Source organism: Rhinatrema bivittatum, chromosome 5 (assembly GCF_901001135.1).
Source record: "Rhinatrema bivittatum chromosome 5, aRhiBiv1.1, whole genome shotgun sequence".
NCBI lineage: Eukaryota > Metazoa > Chordata > Amphibia > Gymnophiona > Rhinatrematidae > Rhinatrema > Rhinatrema bivittatum.
The window spans coordinates 46173295-46192244 of record NC_042619.1 but is presented as its reverse complement, the minus strand read 5'-3'; positions in this window follow the sequence as shown (position 1 = coordinate 46192244).

The window sequence follows — 18950 nt, the reverse complement described above, 5'->3', positions numbered from 1 at the left end:
CACCTTTGATGAAACTCCAATGTTACTCTCTGCATCAACGGCAGGGAGTGGCAGAAAATTTGAATCAAACAATTACCAACAAGAACCCTGAACTTGGTGGTCGGTGAAACAGATAAGTATGGGAAAATAAGTGTGGGAGTTTTCTGGGCAGACTGGATGGGATGTCTGGTCTTTTTCTGCTGTCATTTCTATGCATATATGTATCTATATAAAAGGGACACAGGTGGATAAGAAATAAAGGGGAACCAGCAAAAAGTAAATTATATACTCACAGAGGAGTGGAGATAGAGTCAGTTATGAGCTCAAAGAAAGGGAGTCTGAATCAGTTTTCAATAGCACCATCTGCAGGAATTACCCCTTATTTCCTTTCATAAAGAAGCTGATCAGTAAAAGAGCTGATAATCAGATCCCTGATTCCTGTCTCCATGAGCAACTGTTAAAGTAGCAGAGTGACTTGACCAAGAAAATCTGACCATGAAACCAAAACTTCCTCTTTTATGTGGTGATATTGCAAAAAGTACAGCTCTAACTGTAAAATCTAAAAATTCAGTTGCTCTGCCAACACCCTATACAGGCAGCTCATTATATACTTTTTATTTTCCATTACACATTTACGTAGCCAATCAAGACATTATTCTTTGATTACTCATTTCCTTGCATCATATTCTCATGACATCATTACCTCATGGAGCTAATCATGGATGGGGTTTATTCATTCATAGAAAGATATAATGATTAGTAATTAGTATAATGCTCGCTATAAGATGCCCCTTTCCTCCATCTTAAATCTTATCTACCATTTTACATCCATGAACAAGATGCCCTTTAGTCCTTCTTCTTAAATGGAGCATCATGTGATGTTTTTCACTCTTTCAACTGGAAAATATTTTTATCTTCTATGAAAAGGGGAACAAGTACAGTTTCATTTACGATCTAATACTCGATGTTCAGGCTTAAAATAATTCTTGATTTCAGATAGTTATGACTTAATTATTCATTTCTTAATCAGATCATAAGATTTTAGACATATGCAAAACAAAATGCTTAGCTCTGCTTTTCTGTTCCACAGCATTACACTCTGCAGTACTGACCTAGCAATGGAGATGCTAAGAAACCCAGAGGATCTTTTTATATTCTAATTCTACAGTGTTTGTTGTGGAACAATGGGTTAGGGATTCAACAGTTACTCTTCTTGATGTTGAGTCAATTCAATGGACATATCATATATTGATTTCATTTACTGTGAACACACAGAGTAAAGGGGGGTTAAAAGTAGAGGTTAACACACAAGAAAGAAGTGTTAGGGGCCCCACTGACCAGAATGCCTTTAAAGAGATTTGGGAGCAGTGGAAGGTGGATAAATGGACTGAATGTGAGTCTGATTCAATAAGAAAATGATATTTTCAGCAAATTGAAACCAAAATGCAGGAGGATAAAAACAATGGATAGGAGGTGTTATGCCATCTAATTTAATAAGACATATCTTGCTGCAAAACAGGCTACTCGTAGAATAGAGCAGCGATGGCGGATGAGTATATTCGAGAATATAGAATATGTTGTGATCAGGCTAAAAAGGACTATGTGACAGAAACACAAATTTATTAAATCGACCTCAAACTGAGCAAGTAAAGAGGTTGGTGGAGCACAAAAGTATCTTTCAGAACATAAGGGAAATTAAAACTGAAAATTTAGTGCAATATTTTGTGGATAAAATCATCCATCTGTATCAAAATGCTAATTTAAATAATGATGGACTTGAGATTGATGGTGAACAAATTATGAGAGATACTGGAGAGGATATACAAATTTGGTCTAACTTTGAGCCAGTAACTAATCTTGAGGAGATGACAGTACTTCAAAGTGGGCAAAGGATGTGCATTAGATCCTTGCTGATTTTGGTTACTTCAGGTGATGAAAAATCTGTTTGGGAAGGCTTTGGAAGACATTATTAATTCATCTTTGAATTGTGGAATACTACCCAATGATTTTAAATCAGCTAGAGTAAAGCCAGTCCTAAAAAAGGAAAATTTGATCTCTGATGATATGTGGAATTATAGACCGATATTTAATTTACCTAGTTTGACAAAGTTAATTGAAAAATTGTGTTAAACAAGCATTTTTGAATGATAATGTTGTAGTAGACACAGATCAATGTAGATTTGGAGGGCACCATGGAACCAGATCATTACTGACATCTGTAATAGACTCATTGTTGATGGAGATGGATAAAGGTGCGTGAAGGAGTGGTCTTACTACCCCTCCTTAACCTGTGTGGGACCAGACTAGTTGCCTGGTCCACCTTAAATCCCAACAAACAACACGAACCAGCAACAGTCTTGTCACCGTAAACAATTCAACAAAAAAAGACTGAGATATCTAATGTCAGTTTGTGTACACCTAGTATAAGTGCTGCAAAAAACTTTTATGCAATTTGTGAAACCGCATCAGCAAGCCTGACAACGGCCGTGAAAACACTTGCCGTTCGGACCACTCGTCATTTGCGGTATTGGTAATCCATGCGAGATGTGTTATTCAGAAAATTTTTATAAACAATTTCTGTTCCCCTATAGAGAGTTCATAAGCCCGACAGCGGCCGGTGTTTCGCGATCGATATCGCTTCTTCAGGAGTCAATTGCAATATCATGGAACAGATGCTATGTAAAACAGAAATATAGCATGAAAGAAATGAAATTTTGAAATTTTGAAAAAGTACTTAACTGAGGTGTCACAGCACGCTAACCTTTATCCCGGACGATTCCGTCTCTCCAATCGGTAAATTCCAGCGGGACAGAGTAACGCTGAAAAGACCCACCCTTTAAAAAGCCCGCGATTTTGAGCACGTAGTGACGTCAAAGCGTCATTAAAGAATCGTTGCCGTAGCAACAAAAACAGCTGTGAGATAGAGCTGAAAACAGAAATCAAACGTGATGACGTCATTCAGGATTGACGCGGCAAATGCAAAGATGTTTCGTTAAAACAGAAGATGTGTTTGAGATGGATCAATCGAGTCAATGTTGTTTGTTTATAAGAAAACTTGATATTCTATTGCTGAATTCAGGCCGTGAGGCTCAACTGTATTCAAACGGTGTATCCAGCGTTGTTCAGCGCGTAATAGCTGTATATTGAAATCTCCACCTCGCCAACTCGGGGTCAATTGCTCCAATACCACAGATTTTAATTCATCAAAATTATGATGATGTTGAAGACAATGAGATGTTAATGGGGCAGTCAATTTCCCAGTGGTGATACAGGATCGATGCTCTATAAGCCGGGTTTTCAAGGCTCGTTGAGTCTTTCCCACGTACCAAAGATTACATGGGCATTGTATTAAATATATCAGTCCTGAGGAACGGCAAGTGGTAAACTGCCTTAGAACCCAAGTGAAGTCAATTTTAGAAAAGTACAGGGAAGATGTATCTATCATCACATGGCATACTGTACATCCTCCACAAGAAGTGTGTGCCCCTATCTGAACCCTGGGTGGAGGGATCATTGTATCCGAATGAACTAGTAAATCTTTAAAACTGGAATTTCTCGTGTAGGCAAACCGTGGAATATCTTGAAATTCATCGTGAAGCTGTAATAGGTGCCAATTTTGAGATATAATGCGTTTCATGACAGAAGTCATTGATGAGAATGGTAACACGTAAGTAAGCACTTCTGTCTCCTCAGACTGTTTTGGTAAAAATAACCAATCCCTATGGGTGAATTTTGCTCGTGTGTATGCGCGCTTAATACAACATGAAGGGTACCCTCGTTTCAAAAAGCGATCTGTCAAAAGCTTAGCCTGGGAACGGAATTCTTCTGAAGTGGTACATAATCTCCTGAGCCTGAAAAATTGGCTCACTGGTAAGTTCTCCTTTAGAAATCGCGGATGGGCGCTAGTAAAATGTAAGAAAGTATTGGAAGCTATTTCTTTCCTGTAAATAGTTGTCTCAAAGCCAGTAGGTTTCTTCATGATTTTTATATCCAAAAAATTAATTACTTGAGAATCGGTCTCTGATGTAAATCTGAGATGGGAATTGCATGTGTTGAGCCAACTTATAAATGCCAGAAAGTCAGAAGTGGAGCCAGTCCATAATAGCAGCACGTCATCAATATATCTTTTCCATGTTTTAATATATTGACCAAAAGGATTGTTATTGTATATCCATTTCTCTTCGAAGAGGGAGAAAGCGCTGTGGGCGGAACTCTGCTGGGCAGGAAGAGTCTTGTGGGTGGAATCCAGCTGCGGAGGTTAAGAGGCAAAGCCCAGCTGGGATCAGCAGACCAAGTCCAGGTCTCCAAGAGAAGGCAGCTCCTGTATCTATTGCTGACCTAAGGTGAATCCTGTATGTGAATGGTGATTGCTACTGTGATTACTGCTGAAAGTAAGCAGATATGATGTGATTTCATTGCACTGTAAATAAAAGTACTCAAAGATGCCTTGATCGCTCACTTACCATGCCACAGGGTGATTCAGTAATTGTGATTTTAGATCTGACTTCAGCCTCTGATACAGTTTCACATAGATTTTAATAAGGAAACTGTATTCCTTTAGAGTTAATGAGCAAATACTAGAATGGTTAAATTCTACCTTCCTGGACGTATATTTCATGTACAAAGGAATGATTCAACTTCAGAGACTAGATCTTTAAAGTTAGGAGGCCCTCAGAGATTGGTTCTCTCAGCCCCATTATTTAACATGTTTTTGGCCCCTTTAGCTCAACTTTTCATGTTTTGGTAATTAAATTTAATTTTTATGCTGATCATATTCACCTTCTTTTCCCAGTGAACCATTCGGTGGTAAATATAAAAGGGTAAATAACAGTTGTTTGAGGAAAGTTGAAAATTGGATGACATCAAATAAGATGATATTGAATATTGCTAAGACTATTGCTAAGACTGAGATGCTCTGGGTAAATTGAACAATCCCAGTGGAGGAAGCACCTACTATTTTACTTGATGGAAAGGTTGTTCCATTTCAACTGAAGTGAAGGATTTAAGGATTATTTTAGATGTCAATTTGTCATTCAAACCACAGCTAAGGAAAGTTCAGAAAACTGCTTACTTTAAATTCAGGGTAGTTTGTCATTTGTGCTATGTATTGAAGAAAGAAGACTTTCGAACAGTTGTGCAAAGTTTGGTTCTCTTGACATTGGACTATTGCAACATCATTTACAATGGACTGCCTCAAAAATCAGCTAGTATTACAAATTATATAAAATTTGGCTGCGAGGCTAATAGAAGGGGATTCCAATGAGAGGTCATATAACACCAATTTTGTCAAAATTGCATTGGTTACCTATTCAGAAACATCACATCCAAAAGGTGAAGGACCAAATCCAAATTAGGAATTACCAACAAACACGAAGGATAGTTAGTCAGTGATTTGAAACATGGTTCCGTGTCGGGGGATTGTGTAAGATGCATGATCTATGTATCAGTGCCATCCTGGAGTCTTCAATACATTTTTACTTATTTTATATTTTGAAAACTAGTGGACTTAGAAAATTCTTGGCCATTCTACCTATTCAGAAAGCCAAATTCAAATGCATTATAATGGTGTTTAAAGCCAGATTACAAACAGGCCCAAGTTATTTAAGGAAACTGTTAGCCCCCCCTCCTATAAGACAGAGAGAGTGTTGCAATCAAGTGGGCAAGAACTACTGACTGTTCCCCCAGTGAGTAGTGATGTTTAATGAGTACTTGGAAGAGGGCATTTTCTGTGCAATGGCTGACCCTATGGAACAACCTTCCGGGGTGTTAAGGAAGGAAACTGACATAAAGAATTTTCGGAAGGGAATAAAAACTTTAAGCTATTCCTGAATAGTAGTGTTGTTAGTTGAGGCCTTTCTTTTTAGTGATGAACAAAATGTGAGATTTAGTGTTTTTATATGGATGTATTATTTTATATATTAAACATATGATAATAAAGTTTCATATGTTTTATGCGATTGTTTTATACTGTGTTATACTCCGCATTGGCCAGCATTGCTGAGAGATAGTGGAATATACAATTTAGAAATAAATAAGTAAATAAATATATTTCACATTCAGGAGTGCTACACAGCCAATGCTTCTTCTAAGCTTGCAGGTTTTCAGCCAGAAGGAAATTTGCTCACTGTGCATGGTATCACTTTACGAAAAACAGAAGTGGGGCGCATGCCATCTAATCCAGCAATTTGATTAACCGCCTCTTGTCTGGGACCCACCTTCTTAATCAACTGGTTGAGGTTTATTGCTCATCTAACTAAGCACCACTCACTCTTTTCAGTACGCAACAGCTGAAAGTCAAGTGCATTAACAAAGTAGCAGAACAAGAAAATTAATTTTTTGGTATGCAGATTTGGGATTTTCATGGAAAGAAGCCAATTTTCTGGCGTCCACAAAATCTGTGATGACTGTGAAATAAAGCCAGCTTAGTTAATGTGTACAACAAATGTTCTCTCATAGTTTAAAATTTGAAAATTAATATGTTCTCATTCAGGACAAAAAGAAGATGGCCCTCAACAGGGAACAGTGTGATTTACTCATTTTCTATTGAGCAAGCCTAACTTTGAAGGAATAACTTTATTCCTTCATTCTGGAAAGAAAAAAAGTAACTCTTACACATCTTTGCTCACTTTTGTCTAATATAATTCTTTACTTTTCTAATGTTTCTGTTATGTAACAAATATTTTCTCATAACTATAAGGAAGGTAAAAAAATTATTGCTTATTTTTTTAATTGATCATGTATATAGAAATATAGAGGCCGATGCAATTATAGTGCACTTTACCCTTTTCTTTCAATTAGGATACTGGTTTATCTACACCAGCTTTATTTCCCAAAACTCCAATAAATGATTGAGATACTGGTTTATCTACACCAGCTTTATTTCCCAATGTTATAATTTCATATTTAAAATTTTACTAAATCGTTGTGAATTTTCAATGAATTATTCTAACATTCATTCACTCATCTATCACTCATTCACTATAAAGACTGACAAAAGTTCCCTGAGGGTCAGTCAAATTAGTTATTTTTAAACTTCCACTCAACCTTCCTACCTCAGGATATTTAATAAATATGTTCACAAACATTCCCACAAACATATATTGTGAAGCCTAAATATCTTCAACTAAAAGTGTTTTTCTACTAGACCTTTGAAATCAGCAGCAACAGCGCAGGTCCTTTTCTCTTGTCAGTCAGCTCAGGAATCCCCCCCCCCAATATTCTAAACTGTAATCACTATATTAGATTCAAGAGATTATTACTCTGAATGAGGTCATTAAACAAAATAGTTCCTTCTTCTTCATTTGAGGTAAATAAGGACATATATCTAACAATTAACCAGCCCATTAGTGAACAATAAAGCTAAAGAAATGTTTAATTTACTTCTACTTTTGATTATCTTCACAAATAAAAATATTTTAAAAGTGCTTTGACTTTAAAATAGTAACATTACTCTGGCTTTTCACTTCAAGAATTTTCAATAAGACTCTTTTGTCAAGGAGGCTCTTTAACAACAGCTTCCCCTGTCACAGCTGTTCTGGAATTTTAACTAATGGAACCCACTTTCTCCAAAGTAACAGAAACTAAACTTTTAAATACAATTAAAAATCTATAGTTTCCAATCAAAATGTCATTCCTCCCCAAAACACAAAATAAACACCTCAAATCCACTCTTTCATTACTCACAACAGTACCACAGGACTCATTTACTCAAATTTCCATGAAAACCTTCAGAACCCCCTTCAGTTCAATGTCTGAATTTAAAACATTTCAGAACAGTTTTAAAAGTAGCCAAAAGCTTTTTCTTAACAGTTCTTAGATGTTTATCAATACAGAGAAAAATTTTCCCATGTATCTGTATTTTTATTTGGACTCTAAAATTACTTATAAATATAACTTTTTAAATAAACTTTTTCAAAGTCTCATTTTTACATGAATCACACTCTAATTAACTCTTCTCATGACCACCACTAACAAAACTCTGATTTTCCAAAGTTTTATAGGTCCTCTGACTTCCTTCCCTAACAAGTATTAAAATGATTGTGTATACCTTTAAAATATTTATGTGAGCCTCCTCAAATTTTGCATATTAAAAACTCTAGCTTTTGGAATCTTCAAATATCTCAAAAACTATTTATTTTTACTTACAGGCATTGTATTGATTTGCCCCTGATGTTTCTGATTATGTCACTTAGGCCTGGATTTATCAAAATGTGGTAAGTACCACATGTGATAGCAAAAGGGGTGTGTTTTATGCTAATATAGTATTTATCACAATTACCTGTGTGAAGAGCTAAGTTAGCACAAATTGTGATACCATTTCAGATTCTGTGATAAGTGCCAGACCTGTTGTATTTCCTGCGTTCAACCACTGGGGGACCATTTGTAATGATATATGAGAGAAATTGTATTTATAATTTTTAATTCCTTGCAACCTCAGGGCTGAAACACAATTTTATTTCACTTCATTCCAAATTCAAATCCTGCCTCCACAAGACTCAGGACCTGCACGGGAGAGAAGAGACTCAGACCAGCAGGAAACCAACATCCGCGGCCCACTCCGGCTCCCCTCAGCATGCGGTGTTTTTATTTTTTTAACTTTTGTACTGATGGAAATTCCCACTCTCCTGTGTCACCTTCACCAATGCTAGCCGTCCCGACACTCTTGAGACACGTCGAAGCACACCAGAAAACATCAGCGTGCACCACCGTGATGCATCGGGACCCTCAGAGCATCCACAGCATAAAAAAAAAAAAAACCAACCGCCTGCTCCTAGTCCCAACACGAACCTGGCTCCCCAGCTGCACACATGGCAGCCATCTCACTCCTGCACTCACACTGCCTCAAATTTTAAACAATGTGGCTCGAGCCAGCAACACCCGCAGCCCCTCCCTCCTTCAAACGTGGCGATCACGCTGTCGGAGGCATTTATCGCGGCACCTGCCGCTTTACTTTTAAAATGCGATGTTTCAGCCACTGGAACACCAAACTCCTCTCCTGGGCAGCCTCTCAGACCCCCCAAAAATAAATGGGTCATTCCCTACACGGACCACCTGAAGCCCCACCACACAGATGCAGGTATTTATTATTTTTATTATTTTCTTTCTTATATCTACTAATACTGCTATTAATCAAGTTGACTTAGGGAATAGCCACTGCTATTAATTGCATCAGTAGCATGGGATCTTCTTGGTGTTTGGGTACTTGCCAGGTTCTTGTGGCCTGGTTTGGCCTCTGTTGGAAACAGGATGCTGGGCTTGCTGGACCCTTGGTCTGACCCAGCATGGCAATTTCTTATGTTCTTATGTTCTTACACCATGGGGTACATTTTAAAAAACAGGCGCGAACAAAAGTATGCTGGATTTTATAAGATACGCGCGTAGCTGCGCATATCTTATAAAATCCGGGGTCGGCGCACGCTAGGGGGTGCACATTTGTGCAACTTGCGCGCGCCGAGCCCAGCGCGCGCTGCCTGTTCCCTCCGAGTCCGCTCCGAAATTGGAGCGGCCTCGGAGGGAACTTTCCTTCCACCCCCTGCACCTTCCCCTCCCTTCCCCTACCTAACCCACACCCCCTCCCCCATCTAAACCCCCCTACCTTTATTGCACAAGTTACGCCTACTCGAAGCAGGTGTATCTCACGCGCACTGATGGCCTGCTGCCACATCATCACCCGACCCGGGGGCTGTTCCGGAGGCCTCGGTCATGCCCCCCGGAACTCCCCGAACGTCGCGCCGCCCCCCCCCCCCCCGACACGCCCCCCCCCGACACCCCCCCCCTTGCAAAGCCCCGGGACTTATGCGCGTCCCGGGGCTTGTGCGCGCCACCGAGCCTATGCAAAATAGGCTCGGCACACACAGGGGGGGTTTTAAGGATTACGCGCTTAACTTAAGCGCGTAACCCTTTTAAAATCCGGCCCCATGCATGCATATTTGCACAGTCAGAGGTACATATAGCACAGTATATCTTTATTTATTTATTTATTTAGCCATTTTATATACTGTCGTTCCAAATAAAGATCACAACGGTTTACAATATGATGCACATATTATTCATCGACAGGTACGTTAACTTAATGAGGTCAAACAACATACAATTTAAAAATTGACACATACTTGGGATAAGGTATTTAGATCAGGAGATATGTTCTTAGTGACTTTGTCCTTGAGGATGCATGCTCTGTGGTCAGGTGATTTTAAATTAGGTTACAGGCATTTTGAAATAACCAGGTTTTTAGGTCACGTTTGAATTTCTTTGTTTCTGGAAGATTTTATGTGATTTGGAGTGATGAAAGGTACACAAAGTTGAGATTTTTACATTATACTCTCAACCTTGCTTGGTAGCAGCTAGGTCGAGTGCATCAAGCTATATTGATAGTACATTGTACATATCTCATCTTTTTCTACTTTTCATCACTCCAAATCACATAAAGTCTTCACTGATGTTCATACCTCTGACTGTACATATAAAACTGACCCCAAAACCTCAGCCACCACCAAAACCTCACCTCGAGTTCAGTCTGGCCCCTCTTACAGTGGTATAAAAAGTTGCCTAATATGTGTGCGCCTCCTCAGAGGCTCTCTCGCTTTCTCTCTCTCTCTCTCTTTCCTCCCCCCCCCCCCCCCCCCCTTCTCCTTGCCCAAAACAGAATTTGGAATTTTTATCACAAATCCTGTTTCGGGCATAACACACAGCATAACGCCAGGAAAAAAGGTGTAGTTATTTCCAGTGTTAAATCGTGAGATAGCATTACACCATCATTTGCACAAGACTCCTCCCAAACTCCTCCCTTTTGACTACATTTAGAAAATTTGCATACAAATTGTGAGATGTGTTATTTATCGCATGCGTTATGGTGTTATCGTGGGTGTTAGGGCCCTAATGCCCGCGATAAGGCCCAAATGCGATTTGATGAATGACCTACTAAGTTAGCTGGATAACGCAGTTTTTCAGAGTTTTCTGCTAAATTAAGCAGATAAGTTTAGGACTTTCTGAAAGCAGTCCTAAAGTTAGTTGGGTATATTTAGCAATGCACTCTTGCCACTGAATATCTGGTACAGATTAGCTGGATAAGTTTATCTGGTTAACTTAGCCAGATGACCACTGTTGAAGGCTGGCTCCTAAAAGTTTTAAAATTGTCAAAAATTCCTCCCATAAGAAGTAATAGGACCTCTTCAGGTGTGGCAATGATTGGGTTAAATTTTGACCATTCTAGAACAGGATAAGGATGCATCCCGCAGGTAAATTTAAGGGACTCGGTATTGAAAGCACATTCAGTACTCGATAGCCAGTTAAGTAGGGCTTATTTGGCTATTTAGCAGTTTGCTGAAAATCAAGTGGCCACTAGATAGCCAGATAAATCACTTATCTGGCTATCTTTTAGCCAGTCAATTTGTGGACAGACAGTGGGTAGCGCTACTTATCTGGTTAACTTTTTTTTTTTTTTAATGAATTTATCATTACAAAGCCATAAATGACAAAGAAAAGGCAAATTCAAGGAAAAACTTATTTCTGAAGTAGAAAAAATAATAAAAAGAAAAATACAAAGGAGAAAAAAAAAATACATTGCCTTAGTTCACAATAACAGGGAAAGGAGCTACATCTGGTTAACTTTTAAAGTCAAGCAGTTTTAATCTTTGTTTGGTATACTGTCCTCCAGAACTTTAAAATCATAATATGACCCCACTGATTGAGTTACTCACTGATTTAGATATTTCGCACAATTGTACAATTGTTTTAGGAGATTTTAATTTGCATTATGATACGTTTCCTCATTCTCAGTCTTCTGATATGTTATTAGAAGTAACTAAAGCAGTAGAATGGGAACAGCAAGTCCAGGGCCATTCCCTCAATTTAGAGTTTGCTAACAACAATACTTTTACACCGGCTTCCCCAATGCAAATAGATGCAGTTCCTTGATCTGACCATTTCTTAATTTCCATCTCACTTATGATTAAGACACCCCGTGAAAAAGAATCTCCGAATAATCCTATCTTGAGGAAGAAACTGATAGATATAGATAAGCTAAAGGACAAACTCCCAGATAGATTGGAGAGCCTCAATTTTAATTCCATCTGTACCTGTATTGAAGAATGGAACTTTGTCACTTTGGAATTAGTCAATAAATTGTCACCATATCCTTCCACTTCTCTTAGTGCAAAGAGAAATCTTAAGAGATATCAGCCATGGCTCTCTCAAGAGTTGATACAAGAAAGAAGAAAGATAAAACTCATCGAGTGCACATGACATAAAAATAAATCTCTATTGGTAGTGACTGAGTTCCACCAGCAACTCACTATCTTTGTTTTTAATCTGAATCATTTTGGGCATCAGAGAGCGAGGAGAGACTCTGGGGTAGCATGCGTAGTAGTCAACTATTTATATCATTATAGGAGGGCCAGCTAGTAAATCGAAGTGAGGTTTTCGTGGTGGTGTAGGGTTTTGGGGCCAGTTTTACATGCAGTGTGAGATGTACAAACAGCACAGTACACCTCACTGAAGATCTGACTTCATTTGGAATGAGGAAAGTCACACAAAGATGAGATTTCTACAAGGTTCTCTCTCCGTAACTTGATGGACTCTCTACCAGGATAAGTAGCGAGATCTATGCGGATATTCAGCGGCATGGTCATGCCGCTGAAAATCCCTTGTAACTTAACTAGATAAGTCATATCTGGTTACGATACTTAACTAGCCAGAACTCATTATTGGGCCCAGCATATTTCTGTTTTTTGAATGAATAGATGTTACCATGCATGTTTGCAGGTGGAGTAGAGGGAAATAGTGGAGTATCTATGATGACCTGAGCATCTTTTGTAGACCTTTCTTTTCAGTTGAATGTCTAGAAGTTTGGGTAATTGCCAGGTTCTCATGGCCTGGTTTGGCCTCTGTTGGAAAAAGGATGCTGGGCTTGATGGACCCTTGGTCTGACCCAGTATGGCATGTTCTTATGTTCTTATGTTGCTTTTATGATATTTGCTATTCGGCAGAACCCAAACATTTCCTACTATTTAGTGTCCAATGGCCAAAAGGAAATTAAGCAAATTGAATCCTCAAGATTATGGCATATAGATTTTACATGTATACTGGTAATTCAAATACCCATTTTGTGCCAAATATGAATAAAAATATGATTTATTAGTCTGTATGTGTTAATATAAATGTTTTAAAAAAGATTCTAGTTCTTTTTTTATCTTCTAAACTATACTATTTCATGTTTTTAAATCAAAACCCATAGCAGCATAGGATTCTGGATTTGGATTTTGCTACATTTTACAGTATGGTCCATGTAACCCCTGGGTGGAACATATCACTCAGACTGTACCCAGGGGCACATAGGTGTTTTGCTCAGGCTTGTGAACCCTTGGGCCGACGGGAGGATGGACCTTTGAGAGGTCAAGAAGTTTGGTGCAAGGGCTGACTAGAGCTTCACCACTGGAAGCCCGCGGTCCCCCTGGGAGGAGCCCGTAGGGACCCAGGCCGCTGGGACTTAGGCAGGCCCTTGGAGACGATGGTCAAGAAGAAGTCCGAGGTCAAGTGCCAGAGGGTTGTCGCTTACCAGTCCGAGGTCACACACCGAGGGCTCACCACTTGCCAGTCCGAAGTCACACACCAGAGAATCACCGCTTGCAAATCCGAAGTCAATACCAGGAATCACCGCTAGCCGATCCAAAGTCAGGAACCAGGAACACCAAGACGAAACAGGAACAAGGATTCAAAGCACAAGAACTCAACGAAGCAAGCAGACCTGACTAACCACGGAAGTTGCCAAGTCAAGGAATGGTCAGAGGAAGTCTCCTTTTATACTTCCTCTGGCCCAATGGATTGGAATCAGCTGTAGACAATTAAAGGGATGAGGTCCCTTTAATTCTGGTGAGGAGGCGCGGCCTCGCGCCTAAGATGGCGGCAGCCATTTTGGATCTCGGTCCGCGGAGGAAAGCTGCTAGCTGTTGCGAGGGAGGAGCAGGAATGGCTCCTGACTCGGCGGCTAGCCCGGAGGCCCGTGCCAACGCGCCGGGGCACCGGGCGCATGAGGTAGGGCAATCTGCCCTGATGCTGCTGCGGCGGCCGCCACGGAGCTCAGGTAGAGGGGCGCACCTGCGGATGGCTGCGGGTACGGAAAACAACAATAGGGAGAGAGATGGACTTTCTGTACACAGTTCTCCACAAATAGCACAACATTTTGAGATCCAGGGCTCCCTGTGGAGGGAGGCTTATTCTTAAGGTTCTTTTGCACACTGAGAAGCAATGTGGTTTCCAACTCCTTTACTCATAGTTGATTAAATGACTGCAGAATATTTACAGCATCTAATTCGGGTTTCAAATAAAGTCAATAAATAGTAGAATAGCAAAAAGATTAATAAACTTGTGACCTCACTCCTAGCAAAGTCTCACCCTGTAAAAATGTTGGTAGCAGTAATTTTGTTATGGGTTTGATAGTTGCTTGGTTTCGATTGTAAACATTATTATCCTTAAAATAAGGCTTGGGGGTAACCTGAAAGGAGCGACAGTTGCTACTGTTGACAGAAACACGGGGAAAGCCTGCAGGGAGTGGCAGTTGCCGACATAAGAAACTAGCTGGGCAGACTGGATGGACAATTTGATCTTTTTCTGCCATCATTATTATGTTACTATGTAATTTCTCTGGAAGCAGATTTCTTACACTTGATCTCTTTCTCTTCCAGGTTACTTAGATTGAAGATAGATCAATCTCCCTTTCAATACCCAATGTTATTGTTATGACTGTCGGCCACGGCCAACCCAAGTCATGTCATGCCTGGCTCTCCACTCCTGGTGAACTCGCGGCTGTGGCCAGCCGCTACTGCCACATTCCTCTTGGCTCTCCATGCCCCACGGAGCCGACCAACGGTCCAACTCCGGGCCTCCTTAGGCGCTCGCCATTTGTCCTCCCTTTAAAGGGCTAATGGCAGGAACTCCAGGGTTGTCCCCGGATGATGACATCACAAGCCTGAGATATTTAAGCACTTTCTTTGGCCTATGCTAACTGACTTGGCAACGAGTTCCCTGAGCTCCTCTGGTGCTTATTCCTGTTCTCCAGACCTGCGGTTCCTGCCTTGGATCTCTGCTCTCTGCTCGAGGACTCTGGTTCTGGGTACCTGCTCCTCAGGGGCCTGCTCTGCGCTACTAACCAGAGGTCCTGCCTCCATGCTTCCCCACTCCTTGGGGTAGCCTCAGCGTTACTGCGCCAGAGATCCTGTCTCTACGCTTCCCCGCTCCTCGGGGTAGCCTCAGCGTCATTATACCAGAGACCGTGTCTCCACGCTTCCCCGCTCCTCAGGGACGCCTCAGCATTACTACTCCAGAGATCCTGTCTCCACACTCCCCATTCCTTGGGGCCTGTCCTGTGTGCTGCTGCATTGGAGATCCTTCCTCTGGTATACCCTCTCTCCAGACCTGCCCAGCACTGCGATATCATTGAACTGACTCTTTCCGTCTCTGCTCCTCGGGGCATCCCGCAGTACTACTACAGTGCAGGTGCCTGCAATCACATGGTTGTGACACAGGCAGTTCTCCTACACCTCTCTCTCCTGGGCCACAGCCGTGGTCCTGTTGCCTTTGTTTCCAGTCAACCTTGCCTCCTGACGGTGGGGACCTGTGGGGCCCAATCCCTCAGGTAGTGTCAACCTCCACCTCAGGCCAAGAATATAAATCCCAATTCTCATACCTTTCTTAAGTCTTCTGAAATACTTTAACTCTCCCTATGATGGACACTCTCCTCTCAAGAGTAGCACACCTGAATCTGCAGCAAAATACAGTCCTTGAATACTCTCAGCTCCTTCCCTCTAGGAAGGGCCAGGAATACACTTCTTAGATGAAACCTTCTCGCCTCAGGCTCTTCCTAGGTGAAAGATGCCTTTTCCCAAAAGAACTGAAACTCAATCCCTGGTACCAAAGACACACAGCTCCAGGTGGGAAAAACAATAGTCTTTGACTCTAAAAATAGGGAAAATAAACAAGAGACGGGAAGGGTGGAAAAAACTTCCTTGCCTCCAAAAGGAGGAGATAGTAACCGGCAGAAAAACCAACTGAAGCTTGACCTTTGTTGCATCAGTTCACAGATGGGTCCAAACCCTGGAGGAGTTATAGCACACCATTTGAGTCTTCCCTTCCCCTGATTTAAAAATACATGGGGATGCCCCAATCTTCTATGCACCACTCACACAAAAGTCTCACAACGGGAAATCTCCCAAAAATGGATTAAAAGAGTAAAAAACAATAACACCTAGGTCAGGTTGTACAGCTGACCTACCACAGGGAAACCAGATAGTCCTGCTAGGAGAATTTAGAAATTAAATAACAGGAGACAGAGAGCTCCTGCCTTCAGGAAAACCAACTAAAATTCCATGCTCCTAAGATGGTGCTTGGTGGTGAGAAACAGCTAAAGTACACAATCTGCAGCTCCCACATGGGGAAGTAAAACCCAAATCTCTGTTTTTCACTGAGTAGCTGTGAACCTCCTTCTGGTAAGAAAACTAGAGGTTCCTTACACTTGGATAAAAGTCCTTTATAAATGAAAATACAATTAAATAAAAACAGTGACATTTTACCATTCCTACCTTGCGATATACAATATGACTATAGCACCGAAGAAAAAGAAATGCAATTGATAAGAACAATGACCATTGCGGATTAAAACACAGCTCAGATATAAGTACTATTTCAGTATGTTGTTAATGACTTGACACTGTAATGTTTCATTATACACCAGTGAGCCAGGGACCCTGACTATTTCATCCTTCTGAACCATAGGAAGCAGGAGGTCAGAGATTAGCTTGTTTTATTTTTTATTTTTTTGTAGCTTGCGATTCCTATACCTGTATCTCCATTCTCATTCTAATAGTGTTAACTCCAGCTGCCTCCAGTCTTTCACACAAAATGCCACCACCATCCTTAACTGTCTGCTTCCACATAAATGGCTTCACTTGTTACCTCTCCCTTCCGAGAATCAAAGCTATTTTATTCCACAATTCCTTGCAGCTAGTCAGCTACCCAGACAGGTATGAATTTTCTTCTTATCCCTGCCTTTCCCATTTTCACTTGTCTAGTATGTAGCACAGTGTCAGATACCTTGAGCATGTCCAGATTGATGAGGGCCATACCTTTCCTGTTGCCTAGCAATTCTGAGAATTTTGCAGAGGAAATTAATAGAATTGACGGGTGTGACAATTCTTCTCTGAAACTGTGATGATAGCTGTCCTCTTAGAAGCCACACTTTATGGCACTTGCCTTTGTTTTCCCTCTAATGATACTATCAGGTACCTTCCTTTCATGCACTGATGACCTTTAATGGTATGTAGTTTCGATGTAATCCTTGTGTACCATTCTTTTACAATCTGGCATTTAAGAGCTTTTCATCTTCCAGTATCCTCTAAGCAATAAGTTAATTTATGATTGCTCTAAATGGTGAGGCAAGTTCTTTAAACAGAAGTTCTTTAAACAGTTTATGTGATAATCTTAGAAACTACTTGACTGATCCCTGTGCCATAGTTATATAAGCTCAATATGTTATAATTTACAGTAAATGCTTTTATTTAGCAAATAACTGATATGTTATCAATAAATTATAGCAGAACTCCACATAAATAACATATGAGTTCCATAATTTTAATGTATAATTTTAGCATTTTACTATGTGAAAACAAAAAATGAAATAGTTTTAATATTATGTAGTAATCTGCCAGCACAAAACTTTTTAGATGGGTGCTTACATTCTGTGAATATGAATTGCAAAGCAATTTTCCACGCCAGGAGGTTGATGTATTAAGCTGCATCTAGGCCCAAGTGCCAGTTCACACATTAAGGGGTAAGACTTGTGTGGGGCTTGTGCTTATAGGGTTGTCAACTAGCTCCAGATTTTCAGGACAGATTGATCCTGTCCTGATTTTACTCCCCTGCATGCAGGTACTTACTTATAGTCTTGCTTTTTCTTAGGGAAATCAGAACAAGTTCCAGCATGCAATAGGATAAAACCAGGACTGGATCAACCTCTCCTGAAAATCTGGAGCCGATTGGGAACCCTATGTGCTATAGTTTCATCATATATGTGGGCAAGAAGCCTCTGTGAGTGGTAAGTGGATTTTCAGAACTGCGGGAGTGTGTCTGTACTGTCGCTGCCATGCGAAATACCTACAGTACTTGAATGTAATCTATTTTGAAGTGCCTGAAAAGCAGAATATTAATCAAATAAATAATAAATTCTTAGACACCCCCCCCCCTTGTTTTACAGTAGTTTGCTGTAGTTTTTAAAAATGCAGATTAAAAAGAAGGCTTTCCAAATGCAAATAAAAATACAGAGTTCCCTGTTTTTATTACCTGCTTCATTTTTTTAAAGTTCCCACTATGATCTATTGGAAAAAATGCATGAAATTAAACTTTGTTTTTCTGCCAAGGTTGAAAAGTTTATTTTTCCTCCATTTTCACTTTACTGTTGATATTTTTAGACATCTTTAGGGGAGAAACTGTCATGTTCTACATTTCAAATAAATAGGGTGAAGCTTCAAGCCACAGTAGAGCTATGATGCTCGATATCGGCAATATTTAGTATAACCCAGCCCAGATTCCCTCCCTTATTGCAATGAGCTGTTTTGCATGAGATTTACATGCATGAATAAGAACATAAGAACTGTGATGCAGCACAACCCAGTCAGGGGTGAGAAAAGCCTGGGTGTAGTAAGGAAAAGCCAAGCTGTACCAGAGACAAACAGCAGAGGGCGATACAAAAGGCAGGAAGAACTACAACTCCCAGGTTTCTAGAGCCACCACCTGACCCATGGGCTGAGCAGGAGCTGGAACAGGTGTCAGAATTGAAAGGTAATGATTCTGACACAGCTGAATTCATGGAATTAGAAGAGGAGGGCGTGCCAGCGTGGTGGCCGTGGCCAGAAAAAACTAGCTCCTCAGAACAAGAGGAGGAGGAGATGGAGTTTGGGGATGGACACAGATGAGGGGGCTAG